Source organism: Thalassophryne amazonica, chromosome 2 (genome assembly GCF_902500255.1).
Source record: "Thalassophryne amazonica chromosome 2, fThaAma1.1, whole genome shotgun sequence".
NCBI classification, from domain to species: Eukaryota; Metazoa; Chordata; class Actinopteri; order Batrachoidiformes; family Batrachoididae; genus Thalassophryne; species Thalassophryne amazonica.
This window is the reverse complement of record NC_047104.1, coordinates 47,727,883-47,753,392: the sequence shown is the minus strand read 5'-3', so window position 1 is coordinate 47,753,392 and position 25,510 is coordinate 47,727,883. Positions and strand designations below refer to the sequence as shown.

General features: G+C 42.3%; 1 protein-coding gene across 3 annotated transcripts in view; it reads right to left on the bottom strand.

The window, feature by feature from the left end:
* Nucleotides 1–25,510, bottom strand: part of LOC117523977 (leucine-rich repeat-containing protein 49) — a 184,742-nt gene that overhangs the window by 66,539 nt on the left and 92,693 nt on the right. The gene's annotated exons all lie outside the window — the stretch shown is intronic.

The window sequence follows — 25,510 nt, the reverse complement described above, 5'->3', positions numbered from 1 at the left end:
CATGATGCTTGCACCACCATGCTTAAGTGTCTTCACTGTGAACTGTGGCTTGAATTCAGAGTTTGGGGGTCGTCTCACTAACTGTCTGCGGCCCTTGGACCCAAAAAGAACAGTTTTACTCTCATCAGTCCACAAAATATTCCTCCATTTCTCTTTAGGCCAGCTGATGTGTTCTTTGGCAAATTTTAACCTCTTCTGCACGTCTTTTATTTAACAGAGGGACTTTGCAGAGGATTCTTGCAAATAAATTAGCTTCACACAGGCATCTTCTAACTGTCACAGCACTTACAGGTAACTCCAGACTGTCTTTGATCATCCTGGAGCTGATCAATGGGTGAGCCTTTGCCATTCTGGTTATTCTTCTATCCATTTTGATGGTGGTTTTCTGTTTTCTTCCACGCGTCTCTGTTTTTTTTTTGTCCATTTTAAAGCATTGGAGATCATTGTAGATGAACAGCCTCTAATTTTTTGCACCTGCGTATAAGTTTTCCCCTCTCCAATCAACTTTTTAATCAAACTACGCTGTTCTTCTGAACAATGTCTTGAACGTCCCATTTTCCTCAGGCTTTCAAAGAGAAAAGCATGTTCAACAGGTGCTGGCTTCATCCTTAAATAAGGGACACCTGATTCACACCTGTTTGTTCCACAAAATTGAGGAACTCACTGACTGAATGCCACACTACTATTATTGTGAACACCCCCTTTTCTACTTTTTTTTTTACTAATGGCCCCGTTTCATAGCCTTAAGAGTGTGCATATCATGAATGCTTGGTCTTGATGGATTTGTGAGAATCTACTGAATCTACTGGTACATTGTTTCCCATGTAACAATAAGAAATACACTCAAAACCTGGATTAATCTTTTTAGTCACACAGCACTACTATTATTACATGAGGATCCTGTTCGTGGACTTCAGCTCGGCATTCAACACCATCATCTTCAACATTCTCCACAAAAAATCTTTCCATCTTCTCTGTGTGATCTCCGACTTGTCAGTGGATCTCCAACTTCCTGATGGACAGGACACAGCACGTGAGACTGTGTGTCATGATCTGGCCCGTTTGGGCCAGCTGTTCTGATTCTGGACTTTGTTTTTTCCTCTTTCATGTTCTGAGCCTTTTGTCTTTTAGTCATGTATAGTCCCACTTAGGTTATGTCTGATCTTGCTTCATGTTCATGTCAGGTTTTCATGCTTATGTTATCATTAGTTTTGTTTCTGTTATCCTGGTATTTGTCATTCATGTTCACTTAGTCACTTCAGTCCTAGTTATAGTTATAGTCACTGGCTGTCATTCTGTTCATTATTCAGTCTTAGTTTATACTGTCATCTCACCATTGTTTACTGCATTCACTTTTATATTTTGATCCATCTCACTGCGGTTATAGTTAAGATAATTGATTTCTTTGTTTACTGCCATCTTAGTTCTGTCAGGTATGGTTTATATGATTCTGTTTTAGCTCTGTTCATTGTTCTATGTTTCTTTCATGCCAGCCCAAATATGTTCCCACTCCATATCACTGCACCAGCCATTGTGTTTTTGTCTCACACTTTGTTAGTCTGCTTTGTATTTTCAATCACTCCCGCTCTTGCACTTGCTCACGTGTCTTTGTTACTTTCATCACTCCACTGTGTTTTCCTGCCTTCACTCTCTTGCACTTACCTTTGTCTTCCCTGGTCACGCCCCCTTCCAGAACCTTCCCTGACACCTGTGTCTTGTTCCACTAATTACATCACCAGTTATTTAAGCCCTCACAGTCCCTTGCTCGATTGTTGAATGATTTCACTTTCCAGTACTCACGTCCTTGCCTTGTTTTGCCTTGTATTCAAACTGCCGGTATCTGACCTTGTTTTGCTCTCAACCTTGTACTTGTCTTTGCCTCTGATTACCTCCACGCCATGTTTTTTTGACCACAGCCTGTTTTTTGGACCAAGCCTCAGCCTCACGTCTGTCTGTACCTTTGCCATTGCTACTGGACCTCCTGTGTACCGAATCCCAGCTTGTAATTAAACCTTTTTCTTACACCAGTCTGTTTGTGAGCGTTTTGCGTTTGTGTCCTGCTCGGTTTGTGCCACGCCTGACACTGTGCAGCATCACATCCACCACACGGACAATCAGCACTGGTGCTTCTCAGAGGTATGTGCTCCCCCTACTGCTCTTCTCCCTCTACACAAATGACTGCACCGCAGGGAACCCCTCTGTTAAACTCCTGAAGTTTGTGGACGACACACCATCATTAGCCATGTTTACATGGGCACTTTATTGTTGATCTGATTGAATTCTATCCGATTGGTGGATCAGATTGTCCAGTTTACATGAACATACCACAAAGTGATCTGTTTGTGATGCAGGTTTACATGCACCATGATTACCATCAGATTTAGTCAACAAAGCAATCCTGTAATGCACACAAAGTGTTTTTATGCGATGTGGCACAGATGTATGTGTTACCTTTCCCGCCTCCCATGTCAAGAAATCTATGGATGAAAGTCCGAAGCAAGGAATGGTGGGATAAAGTTGGTCTCATTCAGGATGGTGATGAGGCTGCATACAGACAGGAGGTGGAACAGCTGGCCCTCTGGTGTGGTCATAACAAACGAGCTGAACTCGCTCAAGACCGTGGAGATGATAGTGGACTTCAGGAGAAACCCACCATCATCTCCCAAACCCACCATCACCTCCCAACCCCCCTTCCCCCCAATCCTCAACAACACTGTGCCTACTGTGGACACTTTCTGGTTCCTGGGATCCACCATCTCCCAAGATCTGAAGTAGACCTCCCACATAGACTCCAACAGGAAAAAGGCACAGCAGAGGATGTACTTCCTCAGACAGCTCAGGAAGTTCAACCTGCCCTAGGAACTGCTCATCATCTTTTACACATCCATCATCCAATCTGTCCTTTGCATCTCCATCTCTGTTTGGTTTCTCTCTGCCTCCAAATATGACAGGCACAGACTTCAACAAATTGTCAGGTCTGCAGAAACAATCACTGCTCTCCATTCAGGACTTATACCGGTCAAGGACCGGGAAGCGAGCTGGTAACATCTCTGCAGACCCCTCACACACTAGACACAAACTGCTTAAATTCCTCCCCTCTGGTCAACGTTACGTCAAAACAGCAAGACACAGGAACAGTTTCTTTCCACAGGCTGATGAACAATTTAACCTGCCAAAAAACTCACTAATTCATATACTCATGTACAACTTCAATGTACTTGTCTGTTTCTCCTTTGCACAATTTTTTACGGCATATTTTATTTGCACATTTTTACTGTGAATTATTTAGTGTTTAATGTTTATTTATACATGCTCGTACAGAGAAAGTACAGTTCAAACCGAAGTCAATACATACACACACACACACACACACACACACACACACACACACACACACACACACACACACATATATATACAGTGGTGGGCACAGTTCTGATAATCCGATAACCGATAATTATCGAAGATAATGTTTTCATTATCGGATTATCTGTTTAGATAACTTTAAAAACCATTATCGGACTAATTATCTTGCGATAAATTTTTGTCCGATAATTTTTAGACCGATAACGTGGTAAATAAAATTGAACAGCTACAAATATTTATAAAACTTAAAATCAGTTGAGCACCTACCTGTTATATGTTTCATAGCTGATGTGTAGTTCTACCCTCTGCAAAACAGAGAAGAGCTGCTTTAAGAAGAAACCGCTCCATCCTCTGTAGACAAAGGAGAACTGGTCCCCCCCCAAAAAATAAAAACTCATTTCTCTTAACCCCATACTGATACGCGGGCAATATCACCCAAGTCAACCAGAGGCATACATTTTTAACTTATGGTTCAACTTTTAACCAAACTAATGTTGGACAAGTTATTTAAATTAATGTCGTGTCTGAAGTTTTATAAAGTGAAAATATCAGATATATGTGTTGTGAAAGTGTAGTGACACGGACCCACAACAGGGGGCGTAAATGAACGGACAATGAAAGAGTCGAATATAAACACTTTACTGTTGTGAATGAGCACAACCACAACACAGAGGAATGTGAAATTTTACAAACAGTCAATTACAAGGGTGACGTGTGGGCAGGCTCGAGGATAGAAGACGTCTGTCCTGAGATGAACCGGAACCACACGATTTCCTCCGCCACCGAACCCGGAGAATACTGGAGCCGCCAAGTCCCGAGTCCCCAGGTGGCCACCGTCTTCGAAGGTCGGATCTGGTACTGCTGGCAAGGAGCAGAGACAATAAGATATGGGTGTGTGCACACCCAGTAACAACAACAATGGAGAGTCCACCTCCACCTCTAACACACACTCGTGCAGCTCCTGTCTCAACACTTATCTGGTGGGGTAGTAAGGCGAAGCTGTCGCCGGTCACACCAATCTCCAGATAACACTCCGCAGGAAAACAGCTGCAAAAACGAGTTCACTAAACAAAGTCAATATGACACAGATCAAGGCTGAGAACGTTACCTTAACGGGTCGACGATATCTCAGCAATGAGGTGGAGATGACGTCCGGGTTTTATGGAGTGAGATGATGAAGTATGGATGGGTGACAGCTGTCAGGAGATAATGAGTGACAGCTGTCACCCCCGGCTGTGTCCGTGGCGGCAGCGCCCTCTCGTGCCTGAAGCCTGCATTTCAGGCAGGGCGCCCTCTGGTGGTGGGCCAGCAGTACCTCCTCTTCTGGCAGCCCACACAACAATATGTTTTAGTTTTAAAGTAATGCGCTAATTTTTAAGGTTTTAGTGTGGATATATATGCTGTGCCCAGCAGTGCATTATAGGTAGGATAGGGTAATCTCAGTACGTTCACGACATGAGAAATGCATTTCAGACACTTTGATCAGGCTCTACGGACAACAGCATTAAACTCTAGTGACTAAAACTCTCGTGAATGTAGCAGACACGGATTATCTGGAATTTTGTTTTGGCAAGTTTTCAAGGTCTCTACTGCCATCTACTGGCCAGTAGTGTTCATTGTCCCTAGTGACATATCCCATAATCCCTTGCGTGCCAGAGTCGCTACAGTCGACAACAACATATAGAGAATCAACACGATAACAGTTGTAAATTAATATTACACTACAAAAATGTATTTTTTTATGCTTTTTGTCACATTAATAAGAGACTGCTGTACGATACCCTGAAAACTTGCTGAAACAATTATAACAAATAATCCGTGTCTGTTACGTTTAATCTGCGTGGAATTTAATAAACGCAAACCGAATTTCAGACATATTATATATATTAGTCTCGAACAAAGAGGACAAACAGTGTTGTAAAGAACAATAATCAAGACGTTAAAGAGCAAACTTCACTTTCCTCCAGAACGACATGATCAGGAAGCGAGCGTAGCTCACAGCAGCTCCCGCTGAAAATAACGGAGAGACAGCCTGTGATTCTCGCATGTTTACATAAAATAAACACAATAACAATGTCTATAAACCCAGAGAATATATTTATGAGAGTTTTAGGCACAATATAAAAATAGTTTTGTGTTGCAATGTTAATGGTGTTGTCTGTGTGCAGTGGTTAAAGTGCAGCCCGATCAGAGCGTCTCAGTGCAGTTCTCAATGTTACTGAGATCTCACAGCGCGGCGACCTGTCCAAGGTTTTGTGGGATTTTAAATGTCAATAGGGCGAATAGCCAACATTTACAACCCCAGGCAAAAATTATGGAATCACCGGCCTCGGAGGATGTTCATTCAGTTGTTTAATTTTGTAGAAAAAAAGCAGATCACAGACATGACACAAAACTAAAGTCATTTCAAATGGCAACTTTCTGGCTTTAAGAAACACTATAAGAAATCAGGAAAAAAATTGTGGCAGTCAGTAACGGTTACTTTTTTAGATCAAGCAGAGGGAAAAAAATATGGACTCACTCAATTCTGAGGAAAAAATTATGGAATCACCCTGTAAATTTTCATCCCCAAAACTAACACCTGCGTGCTACGGTCCATCCGGACCAGAACCTCCCGCCATAAGAACAGTTTCTTCCCCTCTGCCGTTAGACTCATGAACACCTCATAACTCAGTCACCTTAACCTTAACTCTGTCACTTTATAATTTTATCACGGGTCACTTTAGACAATGTACTCTGGTTTTTAATTGCACTCCTCCCACTGCACTGTTGTTCTGTTTGTGTCATTGTACATAGCCTTTCATATTTCATATTTCTATTTCATATTTTATCTTATATTTTATCTTATTTTAGCACATATTTTATCTTAGCATTTTATATTGCTCTCTGTTTAATGTTGCACCATCATACCAAAGCAAATTCCTAGTCTGTGAATCCTGTTCATTGACAATGGTAATAAACTTCTTCTGAGTTCTGATATATGTTATATTTTAACTTTGTACAAATGACAGAATTGACATTAATGGAGTTATTCTATCGGTATTAATGTTATTTATAAATCAAAACCATAAGTCAGCACTGCTTTATTGTGCCAGGTGCTCTGTGACAGTCTTTGAAAAGCCTGCTAATATGTTCAAGTAGCACTTTGTTGGTGTACCTTGCAAATGACTTTATGTTTGATGAATGTAACTCTGTTTTTATAATGTACATGATATATAGCTGAATGTTCCAAGTCCAGTCCCAACTGTGCAACCAAACAAGAACATAATAAAGGCCGCTGTGAATCACAGGAGCCCGGAGATGCCCCACTGACAGTGAATGGAAGGCTGCTGATTGGGCTCAGCTAAAGCTCTTTTCAACAGAGAAATAATAATAAATACATGTAATACAAATGTCAACAAACATTCATGCTCAAGAATCAACGTGTACTATTTTCAGAAATATTTGCCATGGCAACAAAACAGGGAAAAGAATCACTATAATTCTGAGTGATGACAAAACTACAACATAAAGGGCCTTTCATACTGCAAGCTTTAGCATGATGCTTTAACGCCCCCTAACGCGTCAGGCCGATGCATTCAAACGTGTCGTGACGTCAGACGCGCCGCTTCAGAAGCGGCAAGGGGGCGGAGATTGCGGCTACGTCACACTCTGGCTGTTTCCACAATCTGAAAAAAGTTCAACGATCGCCATCTTGAATTTGTGTCGCCTGAACCACAAAAAGCTTTAAAAAACAGCAGCAGAATGATTCTCCCATCACCCTGCTGGGAGAAGCTTTTTTTCAGCTACTTTTTGGAGTGACGCCGACCGAGGGAGGACTGACGACTTGAGGGCCTTTCATACTGCAAGCTTTAGCTCGATGCTTTAACGCCCCCTAGTGCGTCAGGCCGATGCGTTCCAACGCGTCGCTTCGGAAGCGGCAAGGGGGCGGAGATTGCGGCTACGTCACACTCTGACTGTTTCCACAATCTGAAAAAAGTTCAGCGATCGCCATCTTGAATTTGTGTCGCCTAAACCACAAAAAAGCTTTAAAAAACAGCAGCAGAACGATTCTCCCATCACCCTGCTGGGAGAAGCTTTTTTCAGCTACTTTTCGGAGTGACGCCGACTGAGGGAGGACTGACGACTTGGTGGGATATCGATCGAACCGCGATAGCGGGCCGACCCGCACGGAGAAGCCGGCCTTCAGGCATCATTCCTGGGCAGACCGAGGCAGGCAGCTGGGGGAATGGAGCAAACCCACTCAGTCCGAAATCTCACACTTTTTGGATATATGTGAAGTCCCAGTTTGCCCAGCGGAGGTTAGTTCTGCAGCTTTATTGAGGTGAGGATAAAATAAAAGTAAAACGTGACGTTTCTGCACAGGTTTAATGATCGGCTAATGTTAGCTTAGCTTTTTAGCACAATTGATCTGAGTGAACGCTTTAATTTGTAGATGGTTCAGTGTTTCTTATTTTTACCAAATAAAGCTACAGCTTTTTTCAGACACCACAAAAGCTCAACTTTAAATAACTTATTTTTTCGGGCGTTTTTTTCCCATCTTTTTTTTTTTGCCGTTTTTTTTTCCTTTTTTATATATAAACTGTTTAGCTTTTCTTTATATTTAAAAAAATATTTTTATTTGTCCCAATCAGGAACATTTGCTGTGCATTCAACCAAATTTCCATTGATGAGCTGAACACCACGAAGTCCAGTCGAAAGAAAACATCTCTGCTCTTCAAAATAGGACAAAAGTGTCTTCAACAACACCACCAGAGTTCAAAGCTGCAGAAGAGACCTTCATCTGGTCCCAAGAATCCAGCAGAACATCACCTGCTTCTAAATAAAAGGCTCTTTCAATAGCAACTATTTTATTTTTTTTAAAAAGCTGTTTCATTTTAATTTTAACAATAAATGAATGGATCATTAAAAATGTCCAAGAATCAAAGTCAAAAGACATTTGCACAGAAGCTCTCCACTTATTGTGCTCAAATTCATATTTTAGAAATGACTCTGTCCTGATAACAACATTAAAGGCAATTACATATTTTGACGAAATTCCAAGTTTAAATGACTATATATAAAAAAATTCATCATGAGGTTTATGTCACAGAAATCCTACTTTACAATCACACTGCAGTCATTGTTAAATTATTTTCTGTTGCATTTATAATACACATTTGTATTTATTTAGTGTCTTTTTCTGGTTGAAATGAGATATAAATAATCTACAAGACTTTCATAAAATGTACAAGTTTCCATGTTATTTAATTTGTCTAAAAATAAATGTCCAAGGTTCCTTATGTTAAACAAGAAATTAATCTGAAATAACAGGTGGTTTTAATTTACAGATGAAAGGTTTCTAAAGAAGCATTTATTGATTTATTTAGCTATTTTAATTACAAGTGTTCTAAACTTTTTTTAACAGTAATCAGAAATTTTGAGGTAACAACAACAAAAAAAAACATTTTCAATGATTTTTCTTCAGAAACCTCCTCTATAAATGAGCAGTGCTGTCACACATTAATGTTTTGTTCAGATCAGTGGTTTCTGCACCAATCGGATTGGTCGAATCCATTTTGTAGAGATCAGTGGTTTCTGCCACGAGTCTTCCGTGTTTTGGCCCGATGCATCGTTCCTATTGGACAATGCGAAGGTACGTCGCAGCTCAGAGTGTCGAAAGTTGGACTAGATTGAACTTTGACCCGTGTCAGCCTGCTGACAAGCGGCAATGCGCGCTCCCGTCAGAAGCGTCATTTTAGCTCTGGTTTTGACGCGACGCTTCTGACGCGTCTAAAAAGCAACGCGTTTCATTGAAAATAATGCTTTTTAGACCCGATTTTTGACGCTTCTGACGCGTCTGACGCGTTCAGTGTGAAAGGCCCTTCAGCCTCTTTCAGTTTGTGATCTGGAGGGCAACCATGACAAGTATCAAATAATTTTCATGTTAGGTATTTTCTGGTCAAAATGTGTAAATATTTGTGTTATTTCACACACAAACCAATTTTGCATTTTCCCCACATATAATGTTACATTTTATTAAAATTCAAATTCAAATTTATTAATTTATATAGCGCCAATTCACGATGAGATCATCTCAAGACACTTCACACAACATAATAAAAACAGAAAAAACTGAATTACAAATTTAAAAACACAATAAAAAGACAAAACCATAAAAGAGTACAAGAATAAAAACACATCACAACACTAATGATAAAACAAGGAAAAGAAGTGAGTCTTTAAATGTGATTTAAAAGTCTCCACAGTATCAGACGTATGTGTGCCGGGAGATCGTTCCACAGAGCTGGGGCACGGTAGGAGAAAGCTCTGTGACCGGCAGACTTTTTATTCATCCTGGGAACACATAAAAGTCCTGCACCCTGCAAATGCAGGGCCCGAGCTAGGGAGGTGCAAGTCCATGAACAATTTTATAAACTAATAACAGTACCTTAAAATCCGGTCTTGCAGCTACTGGAAGCCAGTGCAGGGATGCCAAAATGGATGTAACGTTTTGCTTTGTGTCAAAAGTCTGGCAGCAGCATTTTGAACCAGTTGAAGACCCCTAATGCTGGACTGCGGTAAACCAGAAAATAGAGCATTACAATAGTCCAATCTAGAAGAGACAAATGCATGAATCAAAGTTTCAGCATCAGCCGTAGACAGGATGGGATGAATCTTCGTTATATTTCGCAAATGGAAGAAAGCAGTCCTTGTAATGTCTCTAATGTGGAGGTCAAAAGACAACATAGGATCAAAAATTACAAGATTCTTCACTTTATCCGCATGATGTATAACACACAAACCTAAGCTCAGCGCTAGCTCATCAAATTGATGCTGATACCTCGCTGGACCAAGAACCATAACTTCAGTCTTATCAGAATTTAAAAGTCGGAAGTTACTCGACATCCAACTTCTCACTGATGCAAGGCAATCTTCCAAAGATTTTATGTGAATGAGATTACCAGCAGTTATCGGCATGAACAATTGGGTGTCATCAGCATAGCAATGAAAGGGAATCCAAAAACGCCGCATTATAGTCCCAAGGGGTGCTACATAAAGGGAAAAAAGGGGGGCCTAAAACGGATCCCTGCAGAACCCCAAACTTCATGCCCTAAGATCAGAGGAAATGCCATTGCACAACACACAGTAAGAACGACTAGACAGGTATGACGTCAACCATGCAAGGGGAGCTCCAGTAATCCCAAAATGATTCTCCAGCCTATCGAGTAAAATATGACGATCCACAGTATGATCCACGCTAGAGTCATCAATTCACCTAACCTGCATGTCTTTGGAAGTGCAGAAAGCCAGAGCACCAAAAGAGAACCCACACAAACTTGGGGAGAACATGAAAACCGCACACAGAGGGGCCAAGCCAGGAAGGGATCCCATGGCCGTCTTACTGTGAGGCAACAGTGCTAACCACTAAGCCACCATGTTGCCCTAACAAACATACAATTAACAAAAAAAAACTATATGAATAACTTTATTATATTATTATAACTACGTTATGTTGTGTGTATGTGTGTGTGTATATATATATGTATGTGTGTGTGTGTGTATATACACACACAGAAATGAACACGTCACCATTTTTCTCAGTAAATATATTTCTAAAGGTGCTACTGACATGAAACCTGCACCAGTTGTCAGTGACAACCCAAGTAATCCAAAGATGCAAAAAACCCAAACAAATCAGTACAGAAATTTATAATGTGTAATAAAATGAATTGACACAGAAAAAATATTGAACACACTGACTGAAATTTATTTAATACTTTGTACAAAAAGCCTTTGTTGGTAATAACATCAAGATGCCACCTGTATGGAGAAACTAATCACATTCATTGCTTAGTTGTGACTTTGGGCCATTCTTCCACACAGACAGTCTTCAAATCTCAAAGATTCCGTGGACCTCTTCAATGAACTCTGATCTTTAGTTCTTTCCATAGATTTTCTGTTGGATTCAACTCAGGTGAGTGGCTGGGCCATTCTGGCAGCTTTATTTTCACTCTCTGAAACCAACTCAGAGTTTTCTTGGCTGTGTGTTTGGGATCACTGTTTGGCTAAAATGTCCACCCTCATTTCATTTACATCCTGGTAGATTTTTATCAAGAATGTCTCGGTACATTCTTCCATTCATCCTTCCTTCAATTATATGAAGTTTTCCAGTGCCGTATGCTGAAAAACAGCCCCACACCATGAACTTCCCACCTACAAACCTCACTGTTGGTGTCGTGTTTTGGGGTGATGTGCAGTGCCATTTATGGTGTATATTATGACATCCAAAGAGTTAAATTTTGGTATCATCTGACCAGACTATGTCTACTCAGTGTTTCACAGGTTTGTTTGTGCATGTGTGTGTGTATGTATACACACACACACACACACACACACACACACACACACACACACACACACACACACACACACACACACACACATGCATATATATATATAAGCTGGGCAACGTTTAAAAATTTTAATCGTGATTAATCGCATGATTTAAGTTTTTAAGTTTTAATTTTAAGATCTTTATTGTCATTGCACAGTTATACAGTGTACACCAGCACAACGAAATTGGGGCACGGTCCTCTCCTCAGTCCAACATACATATAACATACAACATACATTAAAAAAAAACAAAACTGTATATTAATACTATATATAATTATAATAATGCACTCTAAAAAAAAGTATTGCACATGTGGTTGTAATTGCACCTGGCCCGTAATTGAGTGACATAATGTCAATGTCAGATATTTCTGTTTAACGGGGCGATGGCCCTTTATAGAAACTGTCCCTCAGTCTGTTTGTCCTTGCCCTCAGCATCCCAAACCGTCTGCCTGAGGGCAGCAGCTGAAAGATCCCGTGCCCTGGGTGTGTGTTATCTCCCAGAATGCTGCATGCTCTCCTGAGACAGCGGGTGCTGTATAAATCTTGTAGGGAAGGGAGGGGATGGCCAATAATCTTCTGCGTGGTGTTAATGACACTCTGTAGTGCTTTCCTGTGTGCCATGGTGCAGCTGGAGAACCACACAGAGATGCAGTACGTCAGCACACTCTCAATGGAGCAGCGGTAAAAGACGGTCAGCAGCTCCTCCTTCAAGTTGACCCTCTTGAGGATCCTCAGGAAGTGGAGCTGCTGTTGAGCCTTCTTCACAACCACCGAGGTGTTAGATCTCAATTGGAGGTCTGCATCTACCTGCACACCCAGGAACTTGAAACTGGGCACCCTCTCCACATACTCTCCATTTATGCAGATGGGCTGCAGATCAGTCTTTCTCCTCCTGAAGTCCACAATCACTTCCTTTGTCTTAGAGGTGTTGAGGACCAAGTTGTTCTCTGCACACCACCTGACCAGCCTCTGAACCCCCGCCCTGTACGCCGTCTCGTCTCCTCCCGAGATGAGTCCCACTAAGGTGGTCTCATCCGCAAATTTAACGATGACGTTGTCTGGGTGGGTGCTGATGCAGTCGTAGGTGTACAGAGTGTAAAGCGGGGGACTCAATACACAACCCCGTGAAGAGCCGATGTTGAGGCTAAGGGCTGTGGAGAGATGGTTACCGACTCTGACTCTCTGCACACGGTCAGAGAGGAAGTCCCTGATCCAGCAGCAGATGGTGTTAGGGAGCCTGATGTCCATGAGTTTAATTATCAGTCTGTCCGGGAGTATGGTGTTAAAGGCAGAGCTAAAGTCAACAAAGAGCATCCTGGCATAGCGCCCCTGCTGTTCCAGGTGGAAGATGGTGGCTTGGAGTGCTGTGCAGATGGTGTCCTCTGTCGATCTGTTAGCTCTGTATGCAAACTGATATTGATCGAATGTAGGTGGAAGACAGGACATGATGTCGTCGGACCAGTTTCTCAAAACACTTCTGGTCTGTAATCATTTAGACTGCTGATGGTGGTCTTTTTAGGCAGTGGGACGATTGTGGCCGACTTCAGGAATGGTGGCATGACAGACTGAGATAGTGACTCATTGAAGATATTGGTAAAGACCCCAGCCAGTTGATCTGCACACTCCCTGAGGACCCTCCCGGTCAGCCCATCTGGTCCAGCGGCCTTCCTGGGGTTCACTGCTCTCAGTGTGCACCTCACCTCATGTTCCTGCACTAAGAGGCTGATGCTGTTGTTGTTGTTCAGTGGTTGATCTGCGGCTGCCTCAGGTCTTTCCACCTCAAAGCATGCGAAGAAGTGGTTCAGCTCCTCCGCTAGCGCAGCGCCACCCTCCGTCATTGCAGTGCTGGAGTTAAAGTGGGTGATGTGATGGAGTCCCTGCCACACCTGGCGCTTGTTGTGTTTCCATGATTAACTGTGATTAATCGCATTGTAATACTCAAAATCCAAAAATGAATTTAAAAGTAGTGTACAGCACAATTTTATTTTAAATGTTCTGCCATATGAATGAAAGTGCCATAACGTTTGCTCTGCAAACACTTAACAACAGCATTTTGTTTATGCAGTTGCAGTTAAATAAAAATAAATCATGGTTACCCAGTGATGTCCAGTAGTCCCCAGTGAGAGCAACAGAAAGTGCACATTGTAAAGTTGTGGCTTCTGCAGTCCTCTCCTTTATGGTGCCTAGTGAGTGAATCTTATATGTGCCATCCTTTGTTGCGGTTCTCAGAATGTCTCTCAGACCAACGTCCTCCACAACACTAATCGGCCCAGTCTGTAGCAGTCCATTTTGCTCTCACATTTGGGAGCTTCTCTTGCCTTTATTTATCAACAGTTCTTCCATATGCTGCATCTAACGTAGTCTGTCGAAGCCTCGCATCGCTGTTTGTTTTGTTGAATGATTCGCTGGCATCAGCTGTGTGTGCTGCATTTAGGTGATATTTAAGACTCAAAGTACTCCGCTGTTAAGAAAATGAAGCTTTGCAGTGGCTGCAAATAACTTGGGTTCTGTCGACTACATCGTCTGGAAGCACGTTAAAATGAAAATGGCCATGTAAAAGTTCCGTGCCCATCTCCATGTCCGCGGCAGCAGTCAGCGACAGACTTGCAAAACAAAAGCCAGTGAGCGACAGACTCTTACAATAAAAAACTACGCTAACGTGCAATAAACAAATTGTCAAATTGTCGGCGTTAATGCGATAATAATGCATTAACTTGCCCGTGCTATGTGACTAAAAAGATTAATCCAGGTTTTGAGTATATTTCTTATTGTTACATAGGAAACAAGGTACCAGTAGATTCAGTAGATTCTCACAATTCCAACAAGACCAAGCATTCATGATATGCACACTCTCAAGGCTATGAAATTGGGCTAGTAGTAAAAAAAAGTAGAAAAGGGGGTGTTCACAATAATAGTAGCATCTGCTGTTGATGCTACAAACTCAAAACTATTATGTTCAAACTGCTTTTTTAGCAATCCTGTGAATCACTAAACTAGTATTTAGTTGTATGTATGTATGTATAATCCAACAAGACCAAGCATTCATGATCTACAATGATCTACAATGATCTCCAATGCTTTAAAATGGACAAAAAAACAGAGACACATGGAAGAAAACGGAAAACAACTATCAAAATGGATAGAAGAATAACCAGAATAGCAAAGGCTCACCCATTGATCAGCTCCAGGATGATTAAAGACAGTCTGGAGTTACCTGTAAGTGCTGTGACAGTTATAAGACGCCTGTGTGAAGCTAATTTATTTGCAAGAATCCCCCGCAAAGTCCCTCTGTTAAATAAAAGACGTGCAGAAGAGGTTACAATTTGCCAAAGAACACATCAACTGCCCTAAAGAGAAATGGAGGAATATTTTGTGGACTGATGAGAGTAAAATTGTTCTTTTTGGGTCCGCAGACAATTTGTGAGACAACCCCCAAACTCTGAATTCAAGCCACAGTTCACAGTGAAGACAGTGAAGCATGGTGGTGAAGCATCATGATATGGGCATGTTTCTCCTACTATGGTGTTGGGCCTATATATCGCATACCAGGTATTATGGATCAGTTTGGATATGTCAAAATACTTGAAGAGGTCATGTTGCCTTATGCTGAAGAGGACATGCCCTTGAAATGGGTGTTTCAACAAGACAATGACCCCAAGCACACTAGTAAACGAGCAAAATCTTGGTTCAAAACCAACGAAATTAATGCCTCGCAGATGTGAAGAAATCATGAAAAACTGTGGTTATACAACTAAATACTAGTTTAGTGATTCACAGGATTGCTAAAAAAGCAGTTTGAACATAACAGTTTTGAGTTTGTAGCGTCAACAGCAGATGCTACTATTATTGTGAACACCCCCTTTTCTACTTTTTTTTACTACTAGCCCAATTTCATAGCCTTAAGAGTGTGCATATCATGAATGCTTGGTCTTGTTGGATTTGTGAGAATCTACTGAATCTACTGGTACATTGTTTCCTATGTAACAATAAGAAATATACTCAAAACCTGGATTAATCTTTTTAGTCACATAGCACTACTATTATTCTGAACACTACTGTATATATATATATATATATGTATATATATATATATATATATATATATATATATATATATATATATATATTAGGGCTGGGCAAGTTAATGTGTTATTATTGCATTAACGCTGACAATTTGACAATTTTTTTATCGCATGTTAGCGCAGTTTTTTTTGGTAAGAGTCTGTCGCTCACTGGCTTTTGTTTTGCAAGTCTGTCGCTGACTGCTGCCGCGGACATGGAGAAGGGCACGGAACTTTTACATGGCCATTTTCATTTTAACGTGCTTCCAGACGACGTAGTCGACAGAACCCAAGTTATTTGCAGCCACTGCAAAGCTGCATTTTCTCTACAGCGGAGTACTTTGAGTCTTAAATATGACCTAAATGCAGCGCACACAGCTGATGCCAGCAAATCATTCAACAAAACAATAAGAAATATACTCAAAACCTGGATTAATCTTTTTAGTCACATAGCACTACTATTATTCTGAACACTACTGTATATATACACACACACACACACACACACACACCTTATCACATGTCTGTTTATGTATCAAGCCCTGCATCATGGCCCAATGGTGTCTGTATCAGCCCGAGTCCGAATTCAGTAGGAACATGCACACCATGTTTCAGCTTCATTGGTTTAGTGGTTTCTGAGAAGATGATGTTTAAAGTGACAACTGGAAAAGTGGACATGATCACAGTCCAGCGGTCACATCAAAGTCAAAATTTATTTTTGTTTTCTGCAAAATCTGTTGGATATGTTTTTAAGCTTGCTGATTGCTACCCATGTAGCAAAATGCATCTTAACTGCTGCATAAATGGCTGACAAATGGCTATAGAAACTATTTTCAAGATGGCCACCATGGCAGCCATATTTAATTCGGATTGGAACGCCTCGAACAAGTTTTCATGTCCTCATGGGCAGAAACATGCATACCAAGTTTCAGCTTCACTGGTCCAGCAATTTCCGCAAAGATGCTTAAACATGCCGACGGACAGACGAACCACAGCATAAAAATTGTTATCCCACAAAACGGTGCAGTCATTGTTTTTGTGAGTCATCAGATGAAAACCATTTTGTTATGCAGCTTCATGATGAAGTGGCATAGAGGAGGATTTTGTTAAAAAGACCTGAAAATTTAGCTACAAATTGCCAGAAGGTACAACCTCAATTCCAATGAAGTTGGGATGTTGTGTAAAATGTAAATAAAAACAGAATACAATGATTTGCAAATCCTCTTCAACATATATTCAACTGAATACACCACAAAGACAAGATATTTCATGTTCAACTGATAAACTTTATTGTTTTTGTGCAAATATTTGCTCATTTTGAAATGGATGCCTGCAACACGTTTCAAAAAAAGCTGGGACAGTGGTATGTTTACCACTGTGTTACATCACATTTCTTTCTAACAACACTCAATAAGTGTTGGGGAACTGAGGACACTCATGACTGTGTATAAAAGGAGCATCCTCAAAAGTCTCAGCCGTTCACAAGTAAAGACGGGGCAAGGATCACCACTTTGTGAACAACTGCATGAAAAAAATAGCCTAACAGTTTAAGAACAATGTTTCTCAACATTCAATTGCAAGGAATTTACGGATTTCATCATCTATAGTCCATAATAGAATCTGGAGAACTTTCTACACATAAGCAGCAAGGCCAAAAACCAACATTAAATGCCAGTGACCTTCGTTCCCTCAGGTGGCACTGCATTAAAAACAGACATCATTGTGTAAAGGATCTTACCATGTGGGCTCAGGAACACTTTAGAAAACCATTGTCAGTTAACACAATTTGTCGCTACATCTACAAGTGCAAGTTAAAACTCTACCATGCAAAGTGAAAGCCATACATCAACAACATCCAGAAACGCCGCCGCCTTCTCTGGGCCCGAGCTCATTTGAAATGGACAGATGCAAAGTAGAAAAGTGTGCCATGGTCTGATGAGTCACATTTCAAATTGTTTTTGGAAATCATGGATGTTGTGTCCTCTGGACAAAAGAGGAAAAAGACCATCCAGATTGTTACCAATGCTAAGTTCAAGAGCCAGCATCTATGATGGTATGGGGGTGTGTTAGTGCCCATGACATGGGGAACTTACACATCTGTGATGGCAGCATCAATGCTGAAAGGTACATCATGGTTTTGGAGCAACACATGCTGCCATCCAAGCGTCTTTTTCAGGGACGTCCCTGCTTATTTCAGCAAGACAATGCCAAGCCACATTCTGCACGTGTTACAACAGCGTGGCTTTGTGGTAAAAGAGTGCAGGTACTAGACTGGCCTGCCTGCAGTCCAGACCTGTCATCCATTGAAAATGTGGCGCATTATGAAGCGCAAAATACGACAACGGAGACCCCGGACTGTTGAACAACTGAAGTCGTGCATCAAGCAAGAATGGCAAAGAATTCCACCTCCAAAGCTTCAACAATTAGTGTCCTCAGTTCCCAAAAGCTTATTGAGTGTTGTTAGAAGGAAAGGTGATGTAACACAGTGATAAACATACCACTGTCCCAGCTTTTTTGAAACGTGTTGCAGGCATCCATTTCAAAATGAGCAAATATTTGCACAAAAACAACAAAGTTTATCAGTTTGAACATTAAATATCTTGTCTTTGTAGTATATTCAATTGAATATAGGTTGAAGAGGATTTGCACATCATTGTATTCTGTTTTTATTTCATTTCTTTCATTTTAATCCAACTTCATTGGAATTGGGGTTGTACATATGAGAGAGTACATATGCAAGGCTAGATTTGATCTGGTGAAAGAATATCCTTCTCCACTCTACTCCACGATGAAGCTAAGAGTGGTGATGCAAAATATGCACTGTGCACAATTTCTCTAATCACAGCCACATTTACTGACTCTTCTCCTTCTTGCAAAGTCACTCAGTTTTTGAGTTTTCACCAGGGTCATGTGGGTAGTTTCTGTTGTCATTATGGTTTAAAAATCGTAAACACAGTTGTTTGACAATAAATGGTTTCATCCAACCACTAACCATGAGTGAAAAACATGACACCAAAGATTTGCTCAAAGAAAACGCACAGATGAAGGAACTAGAAAAAGAGCTGGAAGACATGAAACATCAGTACATCAGAGATGGAGAACACAAAGACTGAATACAAAAAAGTTGGAGGCCAAGGACAAATGTCTGCAAACAAAACAGCAAAACCACCTGACACAAATGAAGGCAAAAATGAGCTGGCAGCCTGGGACGATCCGTTTAAAAAAGAGCTCCTGACCCAAAAGGAAAATCAAAACAAACAGCTTGTAGCTAGGGTCAAGCATTTCCAACAAGAGCTGGAAGAACGTGAGTAGAGCCTTCAGGAGGAGCTGGAGGACAGGGAGGAAAGTTTTAGCAAAGAGCATGAAAGGACAATTACTGTGGGTATGTGGTGACAGGAATTTTTCTTTTTGTTGGACCCGTCTCAGAAAAACTCCACACAATAAAGTCCTGAAAGGATTTCAGGAACAGAAAAGTGAGCCTTCAATAATGGATGGAGACCAACAGACCAAAGAGGACTTAATTAGATTTTCATCGAGCCAATATCTGTTTATATGAATTTTTGATGTGAATTTTTGATGTCTTCTTTGGTCACAATGGTTCTTTTTACAATTTTTTCTTTTTTTCAATTCATCAACAAATAATTTGACACACAAAATGATTGTTTCCAGTGTAAATTAACACACCAGCAAAGCCAATTAAAATGCAAAATAATAATACACCAACCATTGACTGTACGGCTCATGAAAAGATAAGTGGATAAAAATGGTAGCCGAAAAAAAAATTCCATACAAAATTGCCATTTCTTCATTTATTAAAAACCTTTTCAGTAAAGGTTTCAGGTGTGTGTGTGTGTGTGTGTGTGTGTGTGTGTGTGTGTGTGTGTGTGTGTGTGTGTGTGTGTGTGTGTGTGTGTGTGTGTGTGAGAGACCTCTCTAAGCTACAAACACACTTCTTGCCTCAAAAACCTCATGTGGCAACAGAATGCTTCTGCATACTTTAATTCAACAAAACTTTAAAACTTTTCTGACATTTCGTCACGAGTGGACAAATTAACAGTATTGCGAATCCTCAGAAGCTCTTCCTCAAGTGCCACCCATGAGTCAAGGCAGTTCTGTAGTTTAGTGGATGTGACAACACGCAGCACCAGAGCATGCACGAAGACCAGACCTATAAACATCCCATTACATTTCGCAACCGTAAACCTTATAAAATGTAATCCAACAGTGTCGAGTCCAGCATTAGCAGTCTCCAACTGGTTCAAAATGCTGCTGCCAGACTTTTGACATGAAGCAGAAAGTCTGACCACATTACACCCATTTTGGCATCTCTTCACTGGCTTCCTGTCCCTGTGAGGTCAGATTTTAAGGTTCTGCTACTAGCCTATAAAATTATTCACAGACTGCCACCTCCCTACCTAGCTGACCTAATTAAATCCTACATACCGGCCCGGGCTTTGCGTTCTCAGGGTGCAGGACTACTTTGTGTCCCTAGAGTGAATAAAAAGTGGGTCACAGAGCTTTCCCTTATCGTGCCCCTGTTCTGTGGAATGATCTCCCTGCGTCAATAAAACAGTCAAATTCAGTAGAGACTTTCAAGTCCACTTAAGACGAACTTATTTTCCCTTTCGTATGGCTAGCATACTGGCATAGTATGGTACTATGCTTTGTACTCTTTTTTAACTCTTTTTTACTTTTTACTCTTTGAATTCATTTTATTAGGAATTGTTTTAGTAATTTGTGTCGGTATTGGTGTCGGTAGCATGGCCCAAGCAGAGGATCACCCCTTTGAGTCTGGTCTGTTTGAGGTTTCTTCCTCAGAGGGAGTTTTTCCTTACCACTGTCACCTGTGTGCTTGCTCTGGGGGTTGGTAAGGTTAGACCTTACTTGCATGGGCGTAATTTGGTGGGGGATAGGGGGGACATGTCCCCCCACCTTTTCAACCAGGGCGGCCAGAATATGGTATGTCCCCCCCACCTTCTGGCATACATGTGTGTACTTGAAACATGCTATGCCAGTCTTACGTGCAAACCATGTCAGAATAGTATCTTTGTTTCTGTAAGTTTGTATTTTTAGCAGCATTGACTTGTTTACAACTGTTTCTTGTTTGTCACATTAGAATTTTCTGGGACTGCATTTGCCCAGATTTGAAACGAAAAATAGCTGCCTCTAGGGACTAGTGTCTACATATAAGTATCAATGGACCATATGCTAATTTACTAAATTATGAAAGTTAGAAAAGGAAATCAGAAAAGCTATCTGGGACCTCAGAAAGCCCATCTGCAATTATTGCTTGATCTCCAAAATCAGTCTATGCAAGCGAAATTATGTTCAGTATGAGTGTTGTCATTAGTGCCACTTCGAAAATTAAATAGAAAATTGATAAGTAATTTATCCTAAACTTATGATCTGTTGTTTTTTCAAACTTATGCAAAAACAAATCTTGAGAAAAAAATACAGTATGTGATAGTTAATAATTATTAAGAGCCTGTTCTTTCATGTTTATGAATACATTTTACCCCATTGCAGTTGTTTTTTAATGAAAACTCAACCTATCATTCTTTTTGAGTTCTACACATGTGGTGATACCTTATTGACACCAGGATGTTAATAAAATCAATGCTGGCTATTCTCAGAATAAAGTACTTATATCCACAGTTTCAAACTGCATAAGTCAAATGGTGTCCACTTTATGGTCTTCTCAAAACATTAAAATTACTGTTCTGGATGCTCAGAATGCATCTGAGCTTATCTAGAAACCGGCCTATGGGCTTCGGCCCTGCGGGCCTCGCACTTTGTCCCCCCAATTTCTAGTTCTAAACTGCGCCCTTGCTTACTTGTGAGAAGCACCTTGAGGCAACTTTGTTGTGATCTGGCGCTATATAAAATGAAATAAATTAAATTAAGAATGGAATGAGAAGCTTGTGGCCCTTATCTATCAGAGGATGTCTTGATACAAATGACTGTCAATAAAATTTGGTGGCGAGGTAGATCTTGGGTCCAGAATGTCATGGACAGAATAACTGCCTTAGATTTCCATATTAACTGTACTTTAGTGAAATAGTACTGCCACCTGTATTATATCTCAGTTCAGGACAGACGACTGCTGGGACGTAACAGAGGTATGACCTCTGTGAGTGGCCGCTACTTTCTCCAAGTGGTTTAATTACATTTTTTCCTTTCCTAAGAAGATAATACATATTTTCTCCACCATTTGTCTATCTGTCTGTGGACAGATTTTAACTGTATTTGATGTAGGCAGAATGACTGTATGAAAACAAATGATTAGATTTTTGACTTTATCTGGATCCTCGAGACACACAGGTCAGCACAGTGTGAGGTCAAAGTTCAACAAATGTGAACTTTTGATGTGGTGCAGCTGTGTGCAATGGGTCATGTACCCCCCACACAAGACATACAGTAAATTTGGACAGTGAGTCTGTACAACAGCTCAATGGAGTTTAAAGGAAACTATCAACTATCATTGAGTTTTAATTCAAGGCATAAAACTGCTCAGTAATTACAGTCCATCTGTTTTCATTGGTTATAATTAATTGGACAAATTACCATCATTCACAATATAAGGATTACATTATAACTTTTACAGCTATGAACATTTCCTAATCACTGAAAATGTGTTGGACTTCACTCACTCATCTTCAACCACTTATCCGGGATTGGGTCACGGGGGCAACAGCTCCAGCAGGGGACCTCAGACTTCCCTTTCCTGTGCCACATTGACCACCTCTGACTGGGGGATCCCAAGGGGTTCCCAGGCCAGTGTGGAGATATAATCTCTCCACTTAGTCCCCGGGGTCTCCTCCCAGATGGATGAGCCTGGAACACCTCCCTAGGGAAGCGCAGAGGAGGCATCCTTACCAGATGCTCGAACCAGCTCACCTGGCTCCTTTCAACGCGAAGGAGCAGCAGTTCTACTCCGAGCTCCCCACGGATGATCGAAACTCTCACCCTATCTCAAAGGGAGACACCAGCCACCCTCCTAAAGAAGCCCATTTCAGCCACTTGGACCCACGATCTAGTTCTTTCGGTCATGACCCAACCCTCATGCCCATAGGTGAGAGTAGGAATGAAGATTGACCAGTAGATCAAGAGCTTCGCCTTTTGGGTCAGCTCCCTTTTCGTCACAACAGTACAGTAGAGTGAATGCAATACCACCCCTGCTGCACCAATTCTCCAGCCAATCTCACGCTCCATTGTCCCCTCACTTGTGAACAAGACCCAGAGGTACTTGTACTCCTTCACTTGGGGCAAGGCCATATTCCCTACCCGGAGTAGGCAATCCATCGATTTCCTGCTGAGAACCATGGCCTCAGATTTAGAGGTGCTGATCCTCATCCCAATCGCTTCACAATCGGCTGTGAACTGATCCAGTGAGTGTTGGAGGTCACTGGCCGAAGCCAACAAGACCACATCATCTGCAAAAAGGAGTGATGAGACCCTGAGCACACCAAACTGGAAACCCTCCTCCCCCCAACTACGCCTCAATATCCTGTCCATAAATATCACAAACAGGATTGGTGACAAGGTGCAGCCCTGGCAGAGGCCAACCTCCACCGGAAATGAGTCTGACTTACTGCTGAGCAACCGAACACAGCTCTCGCATTGGGAGTACAGAGATCGGATGGCCCTGAGAAGGGACCCGCTCACTCCATACTCCTACAGCACCTCCCACAGTATCTCCCGGGGTACATGATCATACGACTTCTCCAAGTCCACAAAACACATGTAGACTGGGTGGGCATACTCCCAGGCACCCTCCAGGATCCTTGTGAGAATAAAGAGCTGGTCGGTTGTTCCACAACCAGGATGGAACCCGCATTGTTCCTCTTCAATCAGAGGTTCGACTATTGGCCGAACCCTCCTTTCAAGCACCCTGGAGTAGACTTTACCAGGGAGGCTGAGTAGTGTGATGTCCCTGTAGTTGGCATACACTCTCTGGTCCCCCTTTTTAAATATGGGGACCACCACCCCAGTTTGGCACTCCTTAGGCACTGTCCCAGACCTCAACGCAATGTTGAAAAAACGTCTCATCCAAGACAATCTCTCCACACCCAGAGCCTTCAGCATTTCTGGATGGATCTCATCAACTCCCGGGGCCTTGCCACCGTGGAGCTGTTTGACTACCTCAGTGACTTCCACCAGGGAAATTGATGAAAATCCTCCATCAGCGTCCAACTCTGCCCCTACTATAGAGGGTGCTCCAGTCTGATGCAGGAGTTCCTCAAAGTGTTCCTTCCAGTGCCGGATTACATCCTCAGTTGAGGTCAACAGAGTCCCATCCTTACTGTAGACAGCTTAGATGGTTCCCCGTTTTCCCCTCCTGAGGTGCCTCACGGTCCGCCAGAACCACCTTGGTGCCGACTGAAAGTCCTTCTCCGTGGTTGTTCTGAACTCCTCCCACACCTGCTTTGCCTCCCCCAGAGCAGAGGCTGCTGCCCTTCGGGCCTGTTGGTACCTTGCAACTGCCTCTGGAGTCCTCTGAGATAATATATCTCGGAAGGACTCCTTCAGTCAGACAGCTTCCCTGACCACCGGTGTCCACTATGGTGTTCGAGGGTTGCCACCCCTTAAGGCACCTAAGACCTTCAGGCCACAGCTACACGCTGCAGCTTCAGCAAATGAAGCTTTGAACATTGCCCATTCTGGTTCAATACCCCAAACCTCCACAGGGATGCTCGAGAAGCTCTGCCGGAGGTGTGAGTTGAAGATCTGTCAGACAGTGGGCTCTTCCTGACGTTCCCAGTTCACCCGCACTATCCGTTTGGGCTTACCAGGTGTGTCCAAAATCCTCTCCCACCCTCTGATCCAACTCACCACCAGATGGTGATCAGTTGACAGTTCTGCCCCTATCTTCACCCGAGTGTCCAGAACATACGGCCTCAAATCAGATGATACGATCACAAAATCGATCATCGATCTTCGACGTAGGGTGCTTTGGTACCATGTACACTTATGAGCATCCTTATGTTCGAACATGGTGTTCGTTATGGACAGTCCGTGACTAGCACAGAAGTCCAATAACAAACGACCATTTGGGTTTAGCGGTCAGCCGGGGACCTGTGAGTATCCCCCACACCCGCCCGGCGCCTCACCCCCTGGGCAACTCCAGAGAAGAATAAGGTCCAACCCCTATCAAGGAGAGTGGTTCCGGAGCCGAGGCTGTGCGTGGAGGTGAGACCCACCAGATCTAACTGGTATCGCTCCACCTCCCAGGCGAGCTCCGGCTTCTTCCCCCACAGCGAGGTAACGTTCCACACCCCCAGAGCTAGCCCCTGCCGCCCGGGTCTGGTCCGTTGAGGCCCTTAACTTTCACTGCCACCCAAAGGACAACACACCCGACACCAGTGGTTCCCCCTGTGGGTGGTGAGGCCACAGAGTAGAGATGGAAAGTCCACGTTGCTTTTTCGGGCTGTGCCCAACTGGGCTCTGTGGCAAGCCTAGCCACCAGGCGCTCACTGACGGTCCCTACATCCAGGCCTGGCTCCAGATGAGGGCCCCGGGCTTCCTCCGGGCCGGGTCACGTTTCCTCTACTTCGTTCTATCATGGTGTCATGTGAACCATTCTTAGTCTTACCTCTCACCTGAGACCAATTTGCCATGGGAAGCCCTACCAGGAGCCCAAAGGCTCCAGACAACACAGCTCTCAGGTTCATAGCAGCACACAAACCTCTCCACCACGAAAAGGT